The sequence below is a fragment of the Sinocyclocheilus grahami genome, unplaced genomic scaffold, assembly GCF_001515645.1.
Source record: "Sinocyclocheilus grahami isolate Dianchi unplaced genomic scaffold, SAMN03320097.WGS_v1.1 scaffold540.1, whole genome shotgun sequence".
Taxonomy (NCBI): Eukaryota; Metazoa; Chordata; class Actinopteri; order Cypriniformes; family Cyprinidae; genus Sinocyclocheilus; species Sinocyclocheilus grahami.
The window spans coordinates 62,195-74,369 of NW_015505719.1; the positions used below are offsets into that span (position 1 = coordinate 62,195).

Sequence of the window (12,175 nt, forward strand, 5' to 3'; positions counted from 1 at the left end):
TGATCCCAAGCACACCTGCAAATCTACAACAGAACGGCTGAAAAGAAAAGAATCAAGGTGTCGACTCGCAATAGCCCAGTCAAAGTCCAGAGCTCATCCTGACTGAAATGCTGTGGTGAGAGCTGTGCATAAAGAAATGCCCAAACCTCAATAAACTGGAGAAACGTAAAGATGAGTGGGCCAACATTCCTCCAGAATGATGTGAGAGACTGAAAAAGTCATACAGAAAATTATTACTTAAATTACAAGTTATTTCTGCTAAAAGTGGATCTACAGGTAATTGAATCTAGGGTATCCTAACTTTATCACACATGGCTTTTCCAACTTGGCTTTATTTTAGTTAAATAAATAATGACATGGTGTGATATGTCAAGGGTTGTTGTTCATCTGAGGTTTTATTTTCAAAATGTTAAGACCAGATAATTTTTTATGATGTCCTGATACAGAAAACCATGAAATTCAATAGGGTGCCCTAACATTTTCACATGACTGTATATACATATATATGATCCACAAGGGGAAAAAAAATCCATTTAAATTAATATTATTATTATTATTTAGGCAAAATAAGGAAAATGTACACATCTTAATGCATTGTTTTTCTTTCTGGAGCATCAGTGAGTGTTTGAACCATTTGTATTAGTTGAGTATGAGTCCTCAGTGTGAAAAGGACTCAAAATCATACAATTATTGTTGGAAAGCGTTCAAATATGCAAAAGGGACCTGAAGGATTTTTCTGAAGAACAGTGGGCAGTTTAACTGTTCAGGACAAACAAGGAACTCATTTACAACTATTACAAAAACCAAAACCAAACCAACCCCCCTCCTCCTAAATTATGTGAAATAGGATAGGAATAATCTTATTCAGGTCAGTACTAAATAAACAATAACATGCATTTTGTATGATCCCTCTTATTTTTGTAAAATAATTAACATTTTGCAAATACTGCAAAGTGTATGTAAAATTTTGACCACAACTGTGTACACGCGCACACAAAAAGTTGAAGAAAGAAATATGAGCATTCTAGACACACTTTTAATGGTACATTTTCCAGTAACAATTCTTTTGTGGAATACTTATATATTTTTTGTTTAATTTGTGACAGGTGCTTGGTGAGTGTTAAATCTATGGCACTCTTCTCATTTCCTCTTACAAATATTCTCTTTCTTTGTGCTTTCTTTCTATCGTTCACATGGTGTTTCTTGAATTTATAACTTGTATTAAAGTGCATAACCTGCCGCTCGTGCGACGGCAGACACTTCCGTACATTCTGACAAGTGGATCTAGATTCTCGCAGTCTCTGGGTCATCAGGGAGTTGGTCGAGCTGCAATAACGAAGTAACAAGATGACACCTGCTCTGGCAGCCATAGACACCTCATACACACAAATGCAAAGCATAATGCATACACACATGCTCACACATACCACAAGTTCAACTGGTCACTCTAATGGTAGCACTGGGAATCACTGCACATCTCTCAAAGCAGTACTTACAGTAAAAAAAAATAAAAATAAAAATAGTGTAGCCATGGCAACAGATCAGAGATTCAGCTATGGCTGTAAGTACCTGGACAGCTAGAGTAGGAGAGTTCTATGAGGAAAAAAAAAGTGTCCCTCATGTAGAAATACACACGCAGTGCTGGGGTGAGAACAGGTCAAGGCTTACTGACAGAACAGGCACTTTTGGGTCACTGGTGTGAATAAGACCAAATATTCTATACATCCTCATATATCTCTGTCTTACACAACTGAAAACATATTTCAGCAATATGTGTAGTGCTAGAGAAGAACAGACAGACTGACAGATAGACAGGTAGATAGATAGACAGATAGACAGATAGATAGATAGATAGATAGATAGATAGATAGATAGATAGATAGATAGATAGATAGATAGATAGATAGATAGACTGCAAAGGAGCTCCTGGTTGTTCCATAGTGCTACTGGCAAAATATTCTATGGACAGATAAAACCAAAGTTGAGGTGTGTTTGGGGAAAAACACAATGTGTGGAGAAAAAGACAGAGCACACTAACAGCTAAACCTCTAAAAGTGTGGAGGCACCACTGTCACCCCAGGGCCTGAATAGTTTGCTATCGTTGATGGAAAACAATGAATCCCCAAGTAGCTAATCAAGACAAATAGCAGGTCTGCCAATTTAAGGCCAACATAGTGACATTATGAGCCACAGCACAGAAGACAACAACAGAAATCCTCCAACAGAAGAAAACTTGTCCTGACCTGATTGAGATGCTTTAGCATGACTCCAAGAAAAGTGAGCCACTGCAGAAAATCAAGAACGATGCAGTGCAGAATTCCTCCTGACCATTGTGCAGATCCAATCCGCAATTACAGGAAATGTTTGTGCTTCCAAAGGAGGGTCAAACAGTCATTATATTCAAGGATTTACATACGTATTTTCACTTGAATTGTACACACAGTGTATCAAGGCATGAACCTAGTCCAGACATTTTTATCAAATTCATGTATATAAAAAAAGACATCTCCAACATAGTCAGAATGGACACCTGAAGGTTTCTGCCTCTCTCAACAACAAACATAAGGCAGAACAAGAGAGGATGCTTTAGTTTCGACTCACACAAATTCAGTATTTTTCCCATTATAGTCCAGCCGCTAGTCCATGCTCTTCCTGTAAATCATACTGAGATAAATCACATTTACAATCATTGTAAACAATGAGTACGTGCTGGAAGCTTATAGGATGTATTTCTGAACCACACTTCCCCACCAGGGCTGCGGTACCACCGCTACAGCTACATAATGCATTAGAATCTCTGCTAAAAGAGAATAATCTCCTTTGTGAGTATAATCTCTGTAAAGAAACTATACTGAATGGTACAATCTAAGGTGTCTCACCGAGTAGTGCTTGTGTAAAGTTGTGTGAAATGTGTGTATTAGCTTCTGAAGACCTGCTGTGCTCTCTCTCAGCCTCTCTAATCTCCACTGTTTCAAGTCTTGTCAAGTGGTTTCCCTCATCCCATGAGCCCTTTCTTGCTCTCTCTCACCCTTATCTTGGTCTCTCTCATCTCTCTACCCCTGTACTCTGGTGCAACGACGTCTCTCACCCTTTCATTCTCTTTCTTTGTCTCTGGAGGGGGTCAACAGTCTGACAGCAAATGTGTGTAGAAAGGGATGTAAACACACACCCTCGCAGAAAAAGACGTATCCCCTCAGAGACTCATGAGGGCATGGGGGTAAACTAACAAGATTTTCCAGTATTCGCCAGCTTTTCGAGGAATTTACTTGCTGCAGTCACAGTGTTAATGAAATTACTGACAAAACAATAAATAAACCAAAAAGGTTGGTGTTACTGGTTAACAAACTAAAATTATATTTTCGTTGGCGCTTTTATCCAGATATTAGTTCCATTTTTTTTCCTTTACAGTGACTCTTTCTACCTGGTAATATTATGCCAGTAGGTGACGACAAATTACACATTTTTACGAGATTTTCACTGCATCCGAAATTTAATACTTCCCTACTATACAGCATACGAAAAACAGTATGCCAAAAAAGTAGTATGTCCAAATTCATGGTATTTCGAAAACAGTAGGCAAAAAGTTCTCGGATGATCTACTACTTCTGTTGGGATTTTACAGTGTGCATTCGATAGACACTTTACTTTACCCATGAGGCCACAGGAGAGGATTTATGAATGGCAGTGAAGCGAAACAACCGACGCTGGTAGGTCACGTGATAGTAACAACATGGTGGATATAGTATGTACGAATTACACATATTCGTACTATACAGAACATACTTTTTTAACGGTTGCGAAGTAAGTTCCAATTCAAATGACAGTACGCGATTTCAGACGCACTGTTTGACTCACCTACTTTAAAAAAATCATTCATTTAGTTGATTTGTTCTGCAGTGAGTCATTGAATCACTCCCTCAAATGATTAATTAAACAGCACTGATTCATTAAGGAACAAACACTACTATGGTGTTTGCTTAGAAAAGCACAATGGTTGGTTATGTTTTTACTGTGTTTTGCTGGTGGCGCAATAACTGGTTATATTTGGTCTAAAATATACGTGATTTATTATTAACTTATTGTTTTAAACTAGAAAAAATACTGTGAATATTATAATTATATATAATTATTTATTTATAATTATTATATATATATATATATATTCACAATTTTAGTTGTAAGCACCAACTAAAACGGCTATGAATACTTGGCACCCAACACTCGATTTAATGTGAATGGACTACAAATGAATATGACATGATGAAATATTCATTACATTTAATGAAATTTCCATCAACAGATGAAAACTATCACAAAAACAAAATGATCACATTACCACCACCGAGTCACCACTATTTTTGCAGTCCTTGTTGTCCCTTTCGGTTTATTTCCTCTCACACTTGTTTCCCTTGTTAAGTGCACAGCAGCCCTGTAGAGAGGAGTTAAATGGCTTGTTTGAGAGAGAATGATAACCTTTCAACAGACCCGCTACATTAGTAACATTCTTAGCTTTCTCTGGTTCTGCTCATCCCAGCACGACGCTCACTAACTCAAGCTGAAAACCTTTATTTATTCTCCTTGCTCACCTCTGACATGACAATTAAACCATTTTGTGTTCTTTCTGAATCCTGATGCTGGCTTTTGAGTGAATAATTTGACAAAGAAAGCAATTGCATAATAATTATCGAGTAGATGGAATGAGAGGCAATTCTAAACTAATCGTGCCGTCAAAGTCCACTCTCCACAGGTTAAACCCGTATGAACATCCTCGGACAGTCAGGACTGCTGAGAGGATTATTGGTGCCCCTCTGCCCAGCCTCCAAGATCTTTACATCTCCAGAGTGAGGAAAAGGGTAAAAAAAAAATCACCTTGGACCCCTCACACCCAGCCCACTCTCTCTTCGAACTGTTGCCTTCAGGTCGGCGCTACAGCGCACTGACCACCAGAACAGCCAGGCACAAGAACAGTTTTTTCCCACAGGCTATACTCAGTCTTAACAATTAAGCTTTCATAATTATACATCGTCCATCACAACTAACATAGTATATTTATATTAAACTGCACACTTTGTAAATAACATATCTATCTGCACACTAATAAACATATCTGTACATTTATCTAAACAATTAAATTTTTTCCTATACTTCTATTTCTGTATATAGTACATTATTCAATTTTTCTTTTTTTTTAATTTTATTAGTTTTATATTACATCCCTACTGTGTTATTCCTATGTATGTCTACACTATCATGTATGTCTGCACTATGTTTGTACTTTCTTCTACACTGGAAGCTCCTGTCGTCAAGTCAAATTCCTTGTGTGTAAACATACTTGGTAATAAAGCTCTTCTGATTCTGATTCTGATTTCAAGCCGGTATAATAAAATGTGGAAGAACATACCTGAAAAGATGTCTGTTCCTCAAAATTCAGTATCAAAGAAAGAATCTGACACATTTTAAGATCAAAAGCAGAACACATCTGAAGTTAAAGGATTGTTCCAGGTTCAAAACAAGTTAAACTCTATCTACAGAATCTGTGGCATGCTGTCGATTAGCACAGACAATCATTTCATCCCTCAGTTTGTAAAAACATGAAATTGTTCAGTCTAAAGTCTAATTATGTGATACAATTGGTGTGGGTGGAGTTTGTTCCATTTACATACTACTTTATGAATTATGTCACTTCCCTTTCTGTTATCCTTGTGCTTACTGTACAAACGTTTCCAGGCTTACTGCTAATTTAGTGACTCTTTGAGTAAGTGCTTCATGCATGGCTAAACTATTGATAAGGACAATTATTAGACTGCAGAATGTCGTGACACTTATGGTACGCAAGTGTTTTTCTATAAAGACGATTGTGATTTTACCAAACTAAGGGACAAGTCGAAATAGATTTCTAATCGAGAGCATGTCATAGACACTTAATTTTGTGTAACTTAAAAATTCACTAGTAATCCTTCCTTCTGTATTTTCCACAGGCACGCTAACATCGATTGAGCCATATTACACCTGACAGTTAGTTAAACTGATTAAAACCCGCTTACCTTTTTGGATTGCTTCAACAGATACATCACACTTCAGAACTGATGGCAGGTAGTCTTTAACTGCAAGAAAAAACCCCTGCTGAAATATGTGGCTAAGCTAAAAAACTGGCAGTCTTCGCTAACCCTAATGAGGTTCACAGACAAATAGTGGTTGTTTCCAGTGAGCTAATGCTTTCAATTGCAGCCCATTATTCAATCAGCTCTGTTGGGACTGTAAGTCACACACAATCTCATATTTATGCAAAACATGGCTGTCAGCCTCATGGTCTCATAGGCTGTTATTATCATTATGCGAGGCGTAAGTGTGCCAAATTAATGAACGCTGCCTCTCACCGTCTAGAACGTTGACAACCACCTAATGATGAGGTGCCGTCTACCTGTAAGCTATGGTGTAATTATTATCTCCTACAGAACACACACTCTCACACCGTGGAGAATGATGTTGTAAAAACCTATTCTCGAAAACACAATCACACGCCATCTGTTACCCCTTTCTGGTTTTATTTGCTGATGTGTAATAAGGTCCACAGGGCAACTCGCGTGTGTGTATCTGTCTGCGTTTTATTCCGCATGGATCCACAGTGGAGCAGAGTTCAGAAGTTCACAGAAATGGGGACTTCTCAGGATTAGGCTTGCAAATACTGTACTAAACTCAAACAGGATTGAGGCTACGTCCACACGAAGCCAGAGCTTTCCCTATCCGATCTTTTTTCCCCCCCTGGTCTCAAGAAATATCTGCGTCCACACGAAACTACGAAACAGACACAAAACGATGTAGTATACATGCCAGACCAGTATGTGGCGCTGTAATTCTGCCACAGAGATACACTAAAAACGGAGAAGACTTGGACTATGCGCATAAACCTTGCGCGGGGTATACAAACGAACATGGAACAATACATTTATTAATCTGTGTGAATGTTAGTTAATAAAAAGACAATCGTTCAGTGTTTGTTCATTTTTTTGTTGCTGTTACGTGACATAGCAGTGTCATCGGCCTCATTCAGGACGAGTCTGCTTACAGTCAGGAGGTTAAAGAGCTGGCTGTCTGGTGCAGTCTCAACAACCTGGAGCTCAACACGCTCAAAACTGTGGAGATGACCGTGGACTTCAGGAGAAACCCCCTGTCTGGGCAGGTACGATACAAAATGTATGCGTATACAGCTAAACGCGTCTCCATGTGGATGGGGCCTTAGATGAGTATTGTGCAGTCTTGGCAGTTTCTCCGAAGCGCTCTGTCATAGTGGAGGGATATTTTCACATGGTTTATAGCTCTTTACAAGCTATACTTGATGTCTATACTATACTATACTATTTACTTGATCGTAACAATCATCATAACAAATGCAAACTGTATATAAACAGTTGCAGGTATACTGATGGCTAATTGTTTCTAGCCTGAACCTCTGAATATATTCAGCCAACGCTGTTTCGCTATCACACGCATTATGTACAGGCAATTAATCTGTGCTATAACTCAAACAGTGGCAGAAACAACATCACTTACAATTATGAGTCATGATGAGGAGAGATAATGACTATGCGGGTGCTTATGCTACAATATATTTGCTAATCATAACATGCGTTATGTATCTTTCTCCCTTGACAAAGACTCTCATGGGGGGTGAGATAACAATTTACAGCCTGCAAATAAAGCGGAGCTCAAACAGGACGACAGTATCAGCCTTTTGAGGGTTAGGATTCTGTGTAGAATTAGATTTCTAAATTGAATCAAAATCAATTTAGATGACGCTTTCTAAAGACAATTTGTGTGGTGCTGGAATGTGTAAACAGAGTCCACATTCAACCACTCCAGACATGTTAATGCTTTCGCCATCCTAGAATCGGTCAGTGTATTATCATCATTCATCACTCGCAGTAGAAATTGAAGAGTTTTCCAAGATGTCACAACATACTCTGGTTGTAAACACCAGAGAAATTTCAATTCCTGAAGAAACTGGACAACCTTTCACAGGTGAGAATGTGTTGGTATGTGGTTTTATATGTATTAACTTAATATTACAGGTAGTTACTATGTTTCCATTTTTAATGCCTTTTAAGTTAACATCTTCTAAAATCAACTGCATCTGCTTAATTTATCTACTTTATATTCATACATATGTATAACTATGGTTGCGGAACTTGCTCTTGAGTGTTCACAGACCAGCTTTGACCATTCCAATATGGCAGACAGCTTACGTATTGCAGCCTATAGAAACAGCTACTAATGAGGCATCTATGGATATATATCTATGTGTGTAAAAGCAAAACCCCTTTTTAAAGAAAGTCAGTTCACTCTGCAACCATATTTGCACCACAGTGCCTTAAGCATGCATCTCCAAGAACCAGAGCTTCAAATGGCATCTGCAGTGACGCAATGACTTTACCAATTGCCGATTGGCTGTTTTATTTAGAAGGTGGGACTTTTTCCTCCCTATTGTGTGTTGTAGTTTTTCTCATCTTGGTATGTATACTGTACAGTCTCTGGCTAGGGTGGTTGCCAGGATGTTGCTATAAAGTTTCTAAGTAGGTTTAACATGTAAAAGTAACAGTACAACTCTTCTTAACAAGAACACTTGCACTTAGAAGACACTACATTTAGCAGAATACATTTAACAAAAAACAACAACACGCAATTATCGTTTTCTCTTGAGTAAGTCATACAGTATATCTGTACTAGGTAATGTGATTGCTTCACATTATTGCCACACATTTAACATTCCAAATCATGTCTGTTGCACAAACAGCATAGGACATGATGGGCACCAGAGTCTAATACTTAGGGTTAGGGGGTTTCTTAAATGAGTATGAGAAATAGTATTAGTGATGCATGCCTTAGCAAGCACCACTAATAATAATATAGGTGTTCTAGGCTGTCTGGAAACACATTTTTAATGCATTTTATCCCCCCCCTCCCCCAGTTAATAAACAGTTACTAACAACAGATAATTAAAGCAAAATGCAACTTTTAAAGTTTTAATATTTTTGAGCACTCCTGATATATTTGCCTAAAATACATAGATGAGTCAACATTACTGCTCAGCTACCCAACACAGGTTGTAGTGCGTCTGTGTGCGATAAAAATTACGCGGCGAGAGTCGGCCTGAAGGCCTAATCTGTTTTCTTTCAAAATAATTAATAACCCTACAAAGGAAAAGAGCAGAAAGTTGTGTGTGGAAATGATCAACCGTGAAGTCGCACATACATACACCCGCAAAACACTCTGTCAGCACACATGCTGCGTTTTCAATTCCGACTCCGGCCTGTAATTATTATTAGCACAGGCTAGTGTGACCAAACAGCCGAAGTAATGTAATTACACCCATGTCACCAAGCTTCAGTCAGGAGAGAGAAAACAACAAAGTGAGAGAGAGAAATGGGAAGGTGATTTGAGTCCTTTGCCAGCGGGAAGAAGTCCTGAACAAACACTGTCTGAATAGGCTAATTATAACTTGTGATATAACTATAATTTGTGATCTGGATTTGGTGCCAGTGTCCACTTTATATTCGATTTTATTCAGCTGAGATTGACTACTTTCTGTTATTGACTGATTGGCCTCCAAAAAATATCTTTACACAAATAGACAGGCACAATCTCTTGGTGTCAGTCTGTACCCACATGCACTCCTCAAAGACATTTTCTAATGACAGAGAGGGCGCTGTTGAAGGTGAACTGCCCTGGGTGGGGGATCCTCTGTAGGACATGAGCAAGGACCCGGCCTCCACGCTGTGGCCGGCCTTCTCCACATCCCATTCCCCCTGAGCCAGCATTTGAGAGACCAGTGAAGAATACAGTGCTGTGTCCACACAACTGATCAACATCCCAGCATTCAACAGCAGAGACAGGAGCTCAGAGTCACACACATCCTCAGTCACCTACAGAGAGAGAGAGAGAGAGAGAGAGAGAGAGAGAGAGCGAGAGAGCGAGAGAGCGAGAGAGAGAGACACAAGTCATGAGAGGGAGGCAAAAAAAAATCAATTTCAATAAACACTCCAGTGCAACAAACAATCTGTGCATGAGCAAACCTCAAACTTCACCCAACAACACACACCACACAATATTACATTTTCCATCTTATATAAACAAGTCAGTCTTAATATAGACACACAACAACATTCTTTAACTGTACTATGATTGTTTTGAAATTTTCTGTCCTTATAAACATACCACTCTGTGTGTGTATTATATATATATATATATATATATATATATATATAAAATTCTGGAAAATTGTATACACGAGTATAAATATGGACACAACAACAAACATTTTTTTACTTTACTATGATTGTTTTTTTGTAGCTCTTCTTTCTTCCACTTTTAAAATTGCAGGATTGTCATGACTTAACTCGAGATTAAACGCAACTTAAAGGGTTACTCCACCCCAAAATGAATATGTTGTCATTAATCACTTACCCCCAAGTCGTTCCAAACCCGTAAAAGCTTTGTTCGTGTTCGGAACATAATTTAAAATATTTTGGATGAAAACTGGGAGGCTTGTGACTGTCCCACTGACTGCCAAGTAAATAACACTGTCAAGGCCCAGAAAAGTATGAAAGACATCGTCAATATAGTCCATCTGCCATCAGTGGTTCAATCTGAATTTAATGAAGCAACGAGAATACTTTTTGTACGCAAAGAAAACTAAAATAATTACTTTATTCAACAATTCGTCTCCTCCGCGTCACCGTAGCGCCATTTTGGAGAGTATCCACTGAACGCAAACTGCGTTTACTGTTCTACTTGTCTGTGTCAGCAGCACCACACGGATACGCTGTATTTGTTCAAATCAAAGCATAAATAAACGTAGAAAACGTATCCATGTGGTGCGGCTGACACAGTCACAAGCCTCCCGGTTTTTATCCAAAATATCTTAAATTGTGTTCCGAAGACAAACGAAGCTTTTACGGGTTTGGAACGACATGGGGGTAAGTGATTAATGACAAAATTTTCATTTTGCACATTTGATCTGTTCCAAATGTACCTCAAATTAATACTTTTCAAGTTTTTAATACTCTAATCAACATGGGCATGGACAAATATGGATGCTTTATGCAAATGTATGTTTATACAGCGGGAAAGAAAGACCTCGCGCTCATGCGGCAGTACCAGAAACTAAATAAGGTTTTAGCAAAAGTGATCTGCTTTTGCTATAAACTCCTCTCAGCTAGCACGTCTTTTCAAAGTGAAAGTAGCCTTGTCACCTGACCTGCATACAGCGCGCTGATTCACTAAAATGGACTTATCGGCTTCTGTTCAAAAACAACAAGGGTGCTTGTTGCTTCTGCAGTAAAACGTGAACTCGCGATGCCTTGAAAGTAGACAAAACTGGCTTTTTTTGACAAAACGTGTTTAGGGTTCAGAATCAGGTCGCGCTATATGTGGAGAATAAAGAATTAAAAAAAAAAAAAATGTATCGTTTTTGCAAATGAACATATCATGCATATATATACAGTCGTGGTCAGAATTATTGGCACCCTTGGTAAATATGATCAAAGGCGGCTGTGAAAATAAATCTGCATTGTTAATCATTTTGATCTTTTATTTAAAAAAAAAAATCACAAATATCTAACCTTTCAACTAAAACAATTGAAAATGGGGGAAAATCTCATTATGAAATAAATGTTTTTCTCAAATACACGTAGGACACAATTATTGGCACCCCTAGAAATTCTTATGAGTAAAATATCTGTAAGGGTATATTCCCATTCATATTTACAATTTTGAGCATACCAGGGTGATTATGAACATGAAATTATCCAGCCATGGCTTCCTGTTTCACAGGAATATAAATAGGAGGGAAAACATAGGCCAAATTCCCTTAATCATCCATCACAATGAGAAAAACCAAAGAATATATTTCTGATGTGCAGCAAAAGATAATTGAGTTTCACAAATTAGAAAATGATTTTAAGAAAAGAGCTAGAGCAGTGAAAATCCCCAATTTCCACCATCAGGGCAATAATTAAGAATTTCCAGTCAACAGAAAATGTTAAAAATCTGCCTGGAAGAAGACGTGAGTCTATATTGTCCTAATGCACGCTGAGGAGGAGAGTTTGAGTGGCTAAAGACTCTCCAAGGACCACAGCTGGAGAATTGCAGAAAATAGTTGAGTCTCAGGGTCAGAAAA

At 38.2% G+C, this 12,175-nt stretch overlaps 1 pseudogene; it reads right to left on the reverse strand.

Annotated features, from left to right (window-relative positions):
- Window positions 1-9,018: 9,018 nt before the first annotated feature.
- Window positions 9,019-12,175, reverse strand: part of LOC107555605 (neuroblastoma-amplified sequence-like) — a 197,259-nt pseudogene continuing 194,102 nt past the window's right edge.